Below are 12,613 nucleotides of genomic sequence, written 5' to 3'. Positions count from 1 at the left end.
AACTATGGAATTTTTTTTTTTTTTTTTGTCCTTGTTTCCCTATGATTCTCTTGTCTCTTCTGCTCTTACAAATGCCGAGTGCTTTCTCATAGGAGCTGGGGTCTTCAACTTGCAATATAAAGCTTGGGGTAACTGATGAATTGAAGCTAAGTAATGCCTGCTTGACTACATTAACACGTGGATGTTTCTCAGTAAAAGTCTGCCAGACCAGGGTTGGACAATTAATGTTCTCAAGAGCTTACATAGGAAACTGGGACTGTTATGGAGGGCCACACCAATAGGCTTATGAAGAGAGAAAAATAATATGAGCAAAATTGAGTTAAGCTTGTTGATGTGGCCCTCCAGAACAGTCCTAGTTTATTCTTTGACAGTACAGCTGTGGACTCATCACATGAATGTCATGGTAATTTGGGGCTTTTAATTTTTTTTAACTGTTCTTTTCCCAGGGCAAAATGATTGTACAACATAGTAAAAACAAGATTTGGGTGCACAAGCTTTGGCAGCATAAAAGGATCTGTTTGACAGCTCTCACTAGATTCACCAACTTGGGAAGGTCTCTTCGAGCCATTTTTAAACAACTGCAGATTTAGAGTTTATCTGTTCAAACAAGTGCAAGTTATTCAGATGAGTCACAAGTTTGCCAAGGTTTCTGAAGTAAACCCAAACTGTCACCCTCAGATCAGAAATTGGTTAGGATGTTCAGAAAAAACCCAGTAATAGCAAAGGTTAAAGTGGTGGAGTTAACATCATGCGCTGGTGCTGTTTGCTGCCTTGGATGGAATAATGAAGAAGGAAGACTACTTCCAAATTCTTCAACTTCAAATGAAATCAACAGTTATATGGTTGGGACACCCACCAAGACAGTGATCGCAAACACATATCAAAACTATAATTTTGACCCTATGTGGATTAGAGAAAATCAGAAGTAATTCAAATTTGTTGTTTTTATGATTAGACAAGTTTTATAATGATTCCAGTATGGAAAAAGAACACTTCAAAAATCATTAATAGCCCGCAATTACCATAACATTCATGTCCATGAAGCATGTGAGCATATGAAAACTTTTGACTTCAACTGTATGTTTCTTATTGTCAGTACCTTACCTACAAATACATTCACTCTTCTGCAACTGTGTCAGTTCAGCTTGCTGCAAAGGGACCTTTGACACACTAAACTCTTATACCAGCCTATAGTACATTAGACCCTTTTGTTAGCTCAAAGAGCCGTGTTTTAATGCTGTTGTTTGGCAGCTGTAATGTCAAAGCATCAGAGTTTCATATGGGCAGAGTGAGTATTCTGGTCATAGGTCACTTATAAAATCCCGAGCAGCTGTCAGCCGAACACACATCGGACCACAATTGATGAGATTGTAGCAGAAAAACTCCATTAAGCCGACTTCACACAGCACTCGTCGACCTTTCACCTTTTGTCATTTTTTTTATTTGATCATTTTTAAGTTAGATGAAAGTTTACTGCCAACAAGTCCTGTTGCTTTTACCGGCAAAAAGTAAGTAGACTGTGAGTCTTCTCACATTATGCTATATGTCACTAACTTAGGTGTCTTTATCCATCATTTGGGTACTGTTGATACTTTGTACGGCTGGTCTGTTCACAGCTTTCCACGTTGTCTCACTGTCTTGAGTACACTACAAACTACAAAAATACAACCTTATAAAGACTACAAGAAAAGCTGGGGAAAACTTTTGCAACTGTAGCAAATTCTGCAAAACTTTTATGCATTATTCTTGGGAGACAGTCTGAATTGTAATCCTGTTATTTTTGTCATTGCCAGTAATTTCAAAAACTTCCCATTTGTTTGATACAAGGGTTTTTAGGCTGCTTTCCTACCTTTAAATGCAGAATTGCTGAGGCAGGAGAGGAAAATATGACTCAAAGCTTTCATATAGTTTTGTTCCTGGCTTCAGGAGGCCCATGGAGCCTCTCAAAGAATGGAGCCACATATAAGTACAGAAACTCAAAAGGTAATGAGACTGAAGATGCATACGTAAAAAGCAGGCAGTTCAAACCCGAAACATTTTATCTCTGAACAGCCCTGTGGAGAGCAGTCTGAAGTTTTCTACGGCACAATACATCGGCGTACTCAGACAGGTTCCTCTGTCTTTGTGTGTTACAGTCACTGTATCAGCAGGTGTCTCACCTAAAATAAATCTAATGTTCTGCAGCTGTTATCAAACCAAACAGCCCCGAATAGAAAAGAAAGAACTGCAGCACGTCAGCTCAGTTTCACACTGAGGCTGGAAAACATCGAGGAAATTGCAACCAATCAAGTTTCTCTAGACTGAAACAACCCCCACATCATGGCTGTTGTGTCTGTGGGATAGAATACCGCTGGAGCCTTTAAATATAATGAGTTTCAGCTATTTCTTACAGAGCTGACCTGCCTGTTATTCTTGTCGTTCGATAAATGCTGCAATTCTGAGATACGTGGAGGTGCATTACCTACATTTCGATGGCAAAACCTTTTACTAAACTTCCTTTTTTTTAGTTTTACTGGAAAAATATTCGTTATTTCTCTCAAGCAAAAATACATCAATAAGTTCAGATGCAACCCATGACCCTGGAAAGGATAAGCAGAAGCGAATGGTTGGATGGATGGAGGTCATTCACTTACTAAAATACCCTAAAAAATCAGATTTTGCTGTTTCTAAGATCCTGCACGTGGTTCATACACCAACCCCAGCTAGAACAAAGTTGCTCTGTGATTAGTGAATTTCTAAGTAACCAATGATGTCCTAGGAATGTTGTTGTTTACCTGGAAAAGTTAAGATGTAGCTAAGTCGCTCAGTTATGAATTTGTCATTGGTGGTGATCCCAACCCAAATCTTAGAGGAGCACATTCTGCTTGTCAGATCTGGGTAAAAACATAAAAAGTTTTTTACAGCAGAACATCCCTTTAGCTAATCAGGTCTGAAAAAAATTATAAGAAACTAGCAATTTGTTTGCAGCCTCTTGTATTTCATATTTTATTTAAATTTACTGTACTTGCTAAAACTGCTTCAGCTAAATCTTGGCCGGAAAAATCCAATTTGTACCTGAAAAAAAAAAGACTATGATGGCCATTCTAGGAACATGTGGGCTACATGGGCTCTTTTTACATCAAGGACTGCATATTGCAATATTTCATTAACTATTGCAGAAGAAGCAGCGTTGTGTTTTTTAAAGGAACTTCACAAATTCCCAGACCATCTGGATCGATTTGGTTGCTTCCTTCGTGTCCACAGATATCAGCAAGCCTTTAAGCCTCTCTGACTCCACAGCAGTTGCTCTGAGCACCTGTTGAAATGTTTGAAACAGGTTGATTATAAAATCAGTTTATGTGGTGAGGAAACATTGCCTGTTTAAAAAAGGAGAAAACACTGGACAGTACATTATGTGACAGCTCGTAGCTCAAATGCAAAGATTTAAATACTGAAATCTTCTTGCACAATCCTGATGCTGTTTTTGTGGCTCTGCGTGTCATTTTGTATATTTCATGAGATGTGCATTTATGATAAAAAGAAATCACGTGGGAAATTCACCTCTGGGCATCGAGCGACCCCACAGTGCCACAAAATGAATAAAAGTGAAAGTTATTTTGAATGCTTGGAATGCTATTAGCATGTTAATTTGGTCCATCTATGACGTGTGTGGTTTCAGATGCTTGGCCTTTTTGTGCCAAACCTGACACAGAGACTACAGATATGTTAGCACCGGCAAAGTCATGTTTGTTTATTTATTTATCAAACTTGCAAGTTGTAAGACATAAAGTCATTATAATGTACAAAAGCACCGGATTAGACCAGTTAAAAATCTGACAAAAATAACAAAAATGTGGCTATAAATTGTGAAAAAATGTAAGTAAGAACGGAGACATACATCTAGAGACTACTTCAAATATTTTTCATTAATGAGTTCTTATTTAATTATTTACAGCAAACCACATGCAGTTCAGTTTTAGAATAATTTACATAACAAAAGAAGGTCACAGGAAGATGATGATTTTGGTTTATAGTTCTGTATTTAACAATGTAATAGTCTCTTTGGACTATGAGGGTCACAGACGACACTTTGTCCTGCTGTGTAAGTAGGGAGTGGGTGCAAGAGAGCCTGGAGAGGTGGAGGTATGCTTTGGAGAACACATGTTGGAATCAGAGGGTCAGGTGGAAAGGTGAAAATGCAAGGCTGTGCACTGGTCAGAGTCTGTGTAAACCATTACCAAGTTCCAAGAGTTCACTTTCTAATATTGTAGTGTCTTTATCTTAGTGAATAAATTGACTTTGTTGTGAACTGTGAACTGGCTACACAAATATAATTTAATTTACCTTAAAGAACACACAAAATAAGTTTTGACCAGTAAACATCGTTTAGCACGACCTGAACCACAATCTGGAGATTTGTTTATGTAAATTAAGTTTTGATGGCTGAGAAGATGGGCATAGAGAAGACGGGACTTGTGTGTAGCTTGTTTATGAACGTGCGATTACTGTCAGCTGTAGGACAGCAGGGACAGGCCGTTCATAAGCATAAAGAGGCCATTCAGATGCCATTAAAATTAATTTCATGCAAAATCTGATATATTACCTCATGGACATTCATGGATTATTGAAACACATGGACAGAATTTTATATCAAGATTAAAAGAAGAACCTCACCTGGGTTCAGATGTTCAAATGAGTTAATGAAAACCTGAAGTCTAACTTGACCATCCTCTCACATTCATCAACATATAACATAATTAGAGCTCTAAGAGGTTGAAGACAATTTTTCTATAGTTTTTTAGGCTTTCTATAATTTCACATTTGCATAAAATTCAGCTCCTCAAAAGGAAAAAAAAGCAAAGAAATGTAATGTGTTACTCTGCAAGTATATAAGAGAGGAGGTTGAAGAGATTTTTACTGAAAGCCAAAACAGATAAATGCATGACCTTTACTGTAAGTGTGCCAAGTAGATCCTACAGGAGCGACAAATCGAAATGGTCTCATGTTGGATAATGTTTTTTACGGATTTGATGAGCAGGGTTGTTCACCCTACCCTCACCTTGACGTGACACGTGTCTCGTTAGTCCATAATTAAGCCTCATCTCTTCTGCCTTAAGCTGTCACTGTCAGCACCAAGACCAGTAATTACTAACTGTAAATGACCTCATTAATATTTGGTAAAGTGTTTTGTAAACTTATGAGTGGCTATTATATTGTTGGAGTGAATGCTTTTATTTTGAAAGTCACAGAGCGACAAGGTGCCGTAAATCAAGTGGCGTAAACCATATGGCAGAAGCGCGAGTTTTAATGCACAGAGAGGAGGTGTGCTCTATGGTTAATGGACGGGAATGGGAAAAAGAACGGCTATTAAGGTGCAACACTGAGTCGAAAGCAGTTTCTTAGCACCTGGTTGATGAGGGAACAAGGTTTGTAACAAAGTTTGTCCTGTAGATATGTATTTTGTTGTTTTACGGAGCATATAGCTGCTGACCGCTACTAAGCATAAAGGCTAAGTTTTCACCCACTAGAGGGCGCTAACGTACCTCGTCATGTTTAGGCAGCGATGCAACGATTTCCCTGTTATATGCAATAATTTACAAGTTTTAGTGTTATTTGTTATGTAAGGTAAGGAGAATTAATTTGTGATTAATGAATAAGTCAAAAGGTTAAAGGTAACACACTGTTTGATTTACTAATAGTCTTTTATTCTGTATGTTGTAGCTCTTACGGTGTGTTCACATACACGGCTGTTTAATAAAAGGATTGTGAACCATCAGTTTGAGAGACCATCTTTTCAACCGGGGATGCTACAGTAAGAGCTTGACCCCAGCTGAGAAGAGCTCCATCCCACGCTCAGCATCGAGGTCCCAGTTCCACAGCTCCACACAAAGTCTTCTGGGATCTGATGGTCAACTAAATTGCCCCGTCCTCAGCATGGAAGCATCTGAAGAAGAGACAGAGTTTGCGGAGGATCCCAAGGCCAATGAGGAAGAGGAGCCTCCACACTCTGTTCGTCGAAGGAGGCCTACTGAAAAAATGCAAGCGTATCAGGAGGAGGAGGCCCACAAGAAAGAAAAACGGCTTCTCAAAGTTTATGATGAATGGAAAAAACAAGTACGTAAAACACGAGAGCAATTAAAAGGAGACTTAACAAACAATCAAATTGCTTCACTCATGGACATGTTAGAGAATGAAAAGGAGAATGTCATAAAGTTGTATATGGAAATTAGAGAAAACATTACTCCCTCGAGTGGCACAAGGCGACTCATAGACGCATGTGAAGCAGTCACCAGAGACATTATCAAGATTGCTCATGAAAGACTCTCAGGCATAGATGACTATGATAGGGACAAGGTAAAGATACGTCTCCGTGAGCTTCTTGAGCCAGACTATGCTCAGTCCATTTACAGTTCCTCAGTCACGCACTCAAGTAAAAACTCTTCTGCCAGTAAGTCATACTCTGCAATGTCAGTAGTAGCTGTTAAAAGAGCAGAGGCTGCAGCAGAGTTAGCAGCCAAAGAAGCAGAGTATGAGGTGTTATTAGAGGAGGAAAAACAAAAGGAAAAGATTCAGCTTTTAGAAGAAAGGCAAAGAAAGGAGCTCGAATCTCAAAGGCGTGAGCTAGAGAAACTGAAGGCTGAAAAGGAGTTAAAGGCTGCACGAGCTAGACTAAGGACCTATGACACTGAGATAAAGAGTGAAATCAGTGCCTCTGATGTTGACTATAGTAACACTGCTCAGAAAGCCCCCACAGTTTCTAATCTCAGTAAAGTCCCTGACAACAATGTAGTGTCTACCTCACTTCCACAAACAGATGTCCTCTACTTAGCACACGCAGTACTGGATAGTGTTGCATTGAACAGACTGCCAGTGCCAGAGCCCTCCACGTTCACAGGTGACCCAATACAATTCATAGAGTGGAAAGCTTCCTTTACTGCTCTCATTGATAAAAGGAACATCTCACCTGCTGACAAACTGCACTACTTAAAGAAATACATAGGAGGTCCAGTTCGACAAACGCTTGATGGCATCTTCTATAGAAACGACAGTGAAGCATACAGAGATGCATGGGAGCGTCTCAACCACAGGTATGGACATCCATTTGTGGTACAGAGGGCTTTCAGAGAAAGACTGGCAAAATGGCCAAAGATCCAAACAAATGACTCCACAGGATTCAGGGCATTTGCTGATTTCATTCAAACATGTCATGAGGCCACGCCCCACATTGAAGGCTTAAGCATTCTCAACGATTGTGAGGAGAACCAAAAACTCGTTCAAAAGTTACCAAACTGGGCAGCTGCAAGGTGGAATCGTCAGGCCACTCAGTTTATGAAAGAAAGTGGGAAGTTTCCAGGTTTAAAGGACTTTGCCAAGTTCATGTCTTCTGAAGCAGAGATCATGTGCAACCCGATTACATCATTTCAGGCTCTCCACTCTGCAAACTTCACCACCGACACTGGTAAGGGCTGCCAAAAGGACAAAAGGCCCACCTCTAGTGTTCTCCATACCCAGGCGATAACTGAGACTGAAAATAAAGGTCCAAATGTTAAGGCCCCATGCATGTTCTGTCAAAACAACGGACATAAACTTCACAGTTGTCCACAGTTCAATGGAATATTGCTTGAGGAACGAAGGAAATATATAAAGGAGAAAAAACTCTGTTATGGTTGTCTTAAACCCGGACACAGCGCAAAGAACTGTAATTACAGACTTGTATGTGAAGTGTGTAAGAAAAAACATCCTACCTGTCTGCACGACTTCAACTATAACAATGATAAATCAGCCTCAAACCAGCCACAAACTCAGATCAGCACAGAACAGGCTGCAACCACCCTGTCTCTGAATGCAGAAGCCAGTGAACAGTGCGTGAGCACCTCCATGATTCTACCAGTATGGGTTTCTTCAGAGCAACATCCAGGTACAGAAAGGCTTGTTTATGCCCTCCTAGACACGCAAAGTGACACCGTGTTCATTGACCAAGATGTGTCTAATAACCTCCAAGCTAAGGCTACCCCAATAAGGTTGAAGCTCACTACACTGCTTGGTAAGGATGTTGTTGTGCCAAGCGAACGCATCTCAGGTCTCAAGGTAAGAGGCTATAACTCCTCAGAAATGATTGAACTCCCTCCTGCTTACACTAAAGAATGTATACCAGTTAACCGCTCTCACATTCCTACCTGTGAAACGGCAAGGCGGTGGAATCATCTCAAGGAAATAAGGAACGAGATTCCTCCACAGCTAGAATGTGAAGTCGGCCTTTTAATTGGCTACAGTTGCTCTAAGGCACTAGCTCCAAAGCAGGTAATCTTAGGAGGCGAGAACGAACCCTATGCAGTTCGCACAGCATTGGGCTGGAGTATTGTAGGCCCGACATCATCTTATGGTGACTCTTCTAGCATGTCTACTGTGTGTCACAGAGTTGCAGTTAAAGAGCTTCCCCTAGTGACTCCAGCTGATGTAATCAAGGTCCTTGACTCTGACTTTAAGGATAACGACAAGGATAACAAGTCAGTGTCTCAAGATGACATTCTCTTTCTGAACATGTTAAAGGAAGGAATTTACAAAAACACTGAAGGCCATTATGAAATGCCACTTCCATTTAAGGAAATACCTCCACCTGCTGACATCGACATGAACATACCACTTGGAGACCCAGAGGTTAAGAAGGTGCAGGCACTGAACACGCTCAAAACAGAGAAAAAAGGTTTATCAGACAAGTTAACAAAGTTTTCCTCATGGTACAAAGCCACCCAAGCCATAGCTCGACTCATTCGCTGTGCCAAGGGAGACAAAACAACAGGCCACAGTACAGTACAAGAAAGACAAAATGCACAATGTGTTATTCTAAGAGACACACAAGCAAGTGAATATGCAGAGGAGATAAGGTTGCTAAAGAACGGGAAACCACTTCCACACAAAAGTAAACTGTTTCAAATGGACACTTTTCTTGATACTGATGGACTCCTTAAGGTGGGAGGAAGACTTAAAGATGCTTCATTCTCCTCAATACTGAAACACCCAGTGATAGTTCCAAAAGGTCACCATGTCACTCAACTAATAATAGATCATTTCCACAGTAAGGTGCAGCACCAAGGGAAAGGTTTTACAATCAATGAGATCAGAGTGAATGGATTTTGGATTCCAGGCATCAACAAGGCCGTAGCAAATTTTATACACCAATGTGTGAAGTGTCGCAAACTCAGAAGAGGCACAGAGGAACAAAAGATGTCTGATCTCCCAACACAGCGCTTAGATCCATCTCCACCATTTACATTCTGTTGAATGGACTGTTTTGGTCCTTTTCTAACCAAACAAGCTCGCAAAGAGCACAAGCGTTATGGACTTCTTTTTACATGCCTTTGCTGCAGAGCAGTGCACATAGAAATGTTGGACAACATGACTACAGACGCCTTTATCAATGCGCTCTGCTGTTTTATAGCCATAAGAGGAGCAGTCAGTGAGATTAGATGCGATCAAGGAAGCAACTTTGTCGGAGCCAAAAATGAGCTACAAGAAGCTTTAAAACAAGTGGACTCCAATCGCATTACCACATTTCTTGCAGAGAAGCAGTGTGACTTCAAAATGCACACTCCTCATTCAAGCCATACAGGAGGTGTATGGGAAAGACAAATCAGGACAGTTCGAAACATTCTGCGCTTCACAATTTCACTTTCATCTGGCAGAATGGATGACGCATCGTTAAGGACATTCTTTTATGAGGCAATGGCGATTGTCAACAGCAGGCCTCTAACGGTGGACAACCTAAGTGACCCAAGCAGCCCAGAGCCCTTGACGCCAAATCACCTGCTTACTATGAAATCAAAGATATCCCTGCCCCCTCCAGGCACATTCATCAAAGAGGATATTTACGCACGTAAAAGGTGGCGGCAGGTGCAGTACTTATCAGAACAGTTTTGGTCACGTTGGAAAAGAGTATCTATCCAACATCGCAACAAGACAGAAATGGCACACTCCAAGGAGAAACTTGAAAGTTGGAGATGTTGTCATGGAGAAGATGGATGATCTACCCCGCAATGAATGGAGATTAGCACGTGTAGTGGACACAGTAACTGACAAAGACGGACTTGTAAGAAAAGTAAGGATTTGCTTCGGAGAAAGGAAGACTGAGAAGGGACAATGTTCAAGTAAACGTTCTATAGTGGAACGCCCAGTGCAGAAACTGGTTTTGCTATTAGAGACTGTTTAACTGTATTCTAAAGTTTAAGGTTCAATGGAACTATGTGTTATCATACAGTTTAATGGTTACGGGTCATTTCTTCATTAGGAAATCATTATCGCTTCAGTTAATTCCCAGTTAAGCTCTTAATGATTTGGTGGGAGTGTAAATGACCTCATTAATATTTGGTAAAGTGTTTTGTAAACTTATGAGTGGCTATTATATTGTTGGAGTGAATGCTTTTATTTTGAAAGTCACAGAGCGACAAGGTGCCGTAAATCAAGTGGCGTAAACCATATGGCAGAAGCGCGAGTTTTAATGCACAGAGAGAAGGTGTGCTCTATGGTTAATGGACGGGAATGGGAAAAAGAACGGCTATTAAGGTGCAACACTGAGTCGAAAGCAGTTTCTTAGCACCTGGTTGATGAGGGAACAAGGTTTGTAACAAAGTTTGTCCTGTAGATATGTATTTTGTTGTTTTACGGAGCATATAGCTGCTGACCGCTACTAAGCATAAAGGCTAAGTTTTCACCCACTAGAGGGCGCTAACGTACCTCGTCATGTTTAGGCAGCGATGCAACGATTTCCCTGTTATATGCAATAATTTACAAGTTTTAGTGTTATTTGTTATGTAAGGTAAGGAGAATTAATTTGTGATTAATGAATAAGTCAAAAGGTTAAAGGTAACACACTGTTTGATTTACTAATAGTCTTTTATTCTGTATGTTGTAGCTCTTACGGTGTGTTCACATACACGGCTGTTTAATAAAAGGATTGTGAACCATCAGTTTGAGAGACCATCTTTTCAACCGGGGATGCTACACTAACTATGACCGAGGGAAGCTCGCTGCTTTCATCAGCAGATGCACCTACTTTTCACTAAGAGAACAGAAAGCGTTAATTAATTCATATCTGCCTCATCGTTCACAATTCCATTCAATATAATTGTGAACCTTTTTAGAGTCACTGAAATGCTGCTCTAATTTACATGTGTTTTCCATTATGAGACTGAAGACCTCAATGAGAATCAGACCACGAGAGCCCTGACACACACCAAGGCCACATTTGTTCCTATAAGTTGGGATTTTAAAAGAGAGAGCCCTCCTACATACTGCTGCAACAAGACAACAAATGTTGTGTTTAATTGCAGTGCTAATTTTAATGATGCAAAAAGCAGAAAAATATTAATATTAAAGAGATTCGCTGCCTCCATTTCCCCCTTTTCCTAGAATCCTACTCTGACACACCAAGCCTCTGCAGTTATTCCTACATGAACCCTCTCTGTGGTCTTCCTCTTTTTCATCTTGCCTGGAACCACCGTATTCTACATCCCCAATATATCGACTATCCGTCCTCTCCTCGTGTCCAAACCATCTCAAATGTAACCTCATTTCTAATCTTGTCCATTCTGATCACTCCCAATGAAAATCTTGCCATCTCCAGCTCGGCCTCCAGGAAGGTCTCACTACCATGTATAGTTCCCCTCTTAGCACCCTATTATATGCTTTCTCTAGATCCATAAAGATTCAGTGCTGCTCTTTCTGACCTTCTCTATCATTTTCCACGAACACTGTGCTTTTTCACTGCATGATGGCTACTTTTCAACCATATATATTTAATTTGTGTTATACACTGGGGTATTTATAACTATTTGTACATATTAAAGATATTTTACTATATTTTGGAACTTGGTGATATATTGTATTATTTCATTTAGTTTAGGCAATTACATAATTTTCTCAGGGATTAATAAAGTATTCTGATTCTGATGCTGCTGCTCACTGATTGTCACCTCTCTTTTTAAGCTAGTGTCAACAACCCTTTCTCATAGCTTCATGGTTTGGCTTATCAGCTTTAAGTGAAGACAGATGTAGGCACTATTTAAATAATTTACAGTTCCCTCCATAATGTTTTTGACAAAGACACAATTTTTGTACACCACCATGGTGGATTTTAACAACAATCAATATTAGATTGACATCTTCAAAAATATTATGACAAACTAGCTCAAATTTCAATATAAAGACTGTTTTTAGTACCTGAATAAAAAAAAAAGAAGCTTTGCAGCCAATGACTGCTTGAAGGCTTGAACCCATGGAATATTGCCAAATGTTGTGATTTAATAATGGAAAGAAAATCACAGGTTTTCTTGTCAATGGTTGGTTGTTTTGTACAAACCTATGAGATCCACTGAGAACAAAGGTGACAAAGATGAGCACAGTTTGGGTAAATACCCATTGGATGATCATCGTGTGCAGGTTTCACTAAAATCTGACCAATACCCTAGAAGGAGGAGTGAACTGTAATATGATAGGTTTACAATGTTTTCTGCCACAAAGAAAATAAATTCATTAAAAATCTAAGTGAAATTATCCAAACATCTTTTTTGTCAAAACGTATTTACAGCTGCCACAGGTGATGACTATAAACAGAGTTTATAAAATGCTATAGGTGGTA

The sequence above is a fragment of the Diplotaxodon limnothrissa genome, linkage group LG11 (assembly GCF_057381915.1).
Source record: "Diplotaxodon limnothrissa isolate DT_005_m linkage group LG11, D_limnothrissa_male_GT1.1, whole genome shotgun sequence".
Taxonomy (NCBI): domain Eukaryota; kingdom Metazoa; phylum Chordata; class Actinopteri; order Cichliformes; family Cichlidae; genus Diplotaxodon; species Diplotaxodon limnothrissa.
This window is presented reverse-complemented; position numbering follows the sequence as displayed.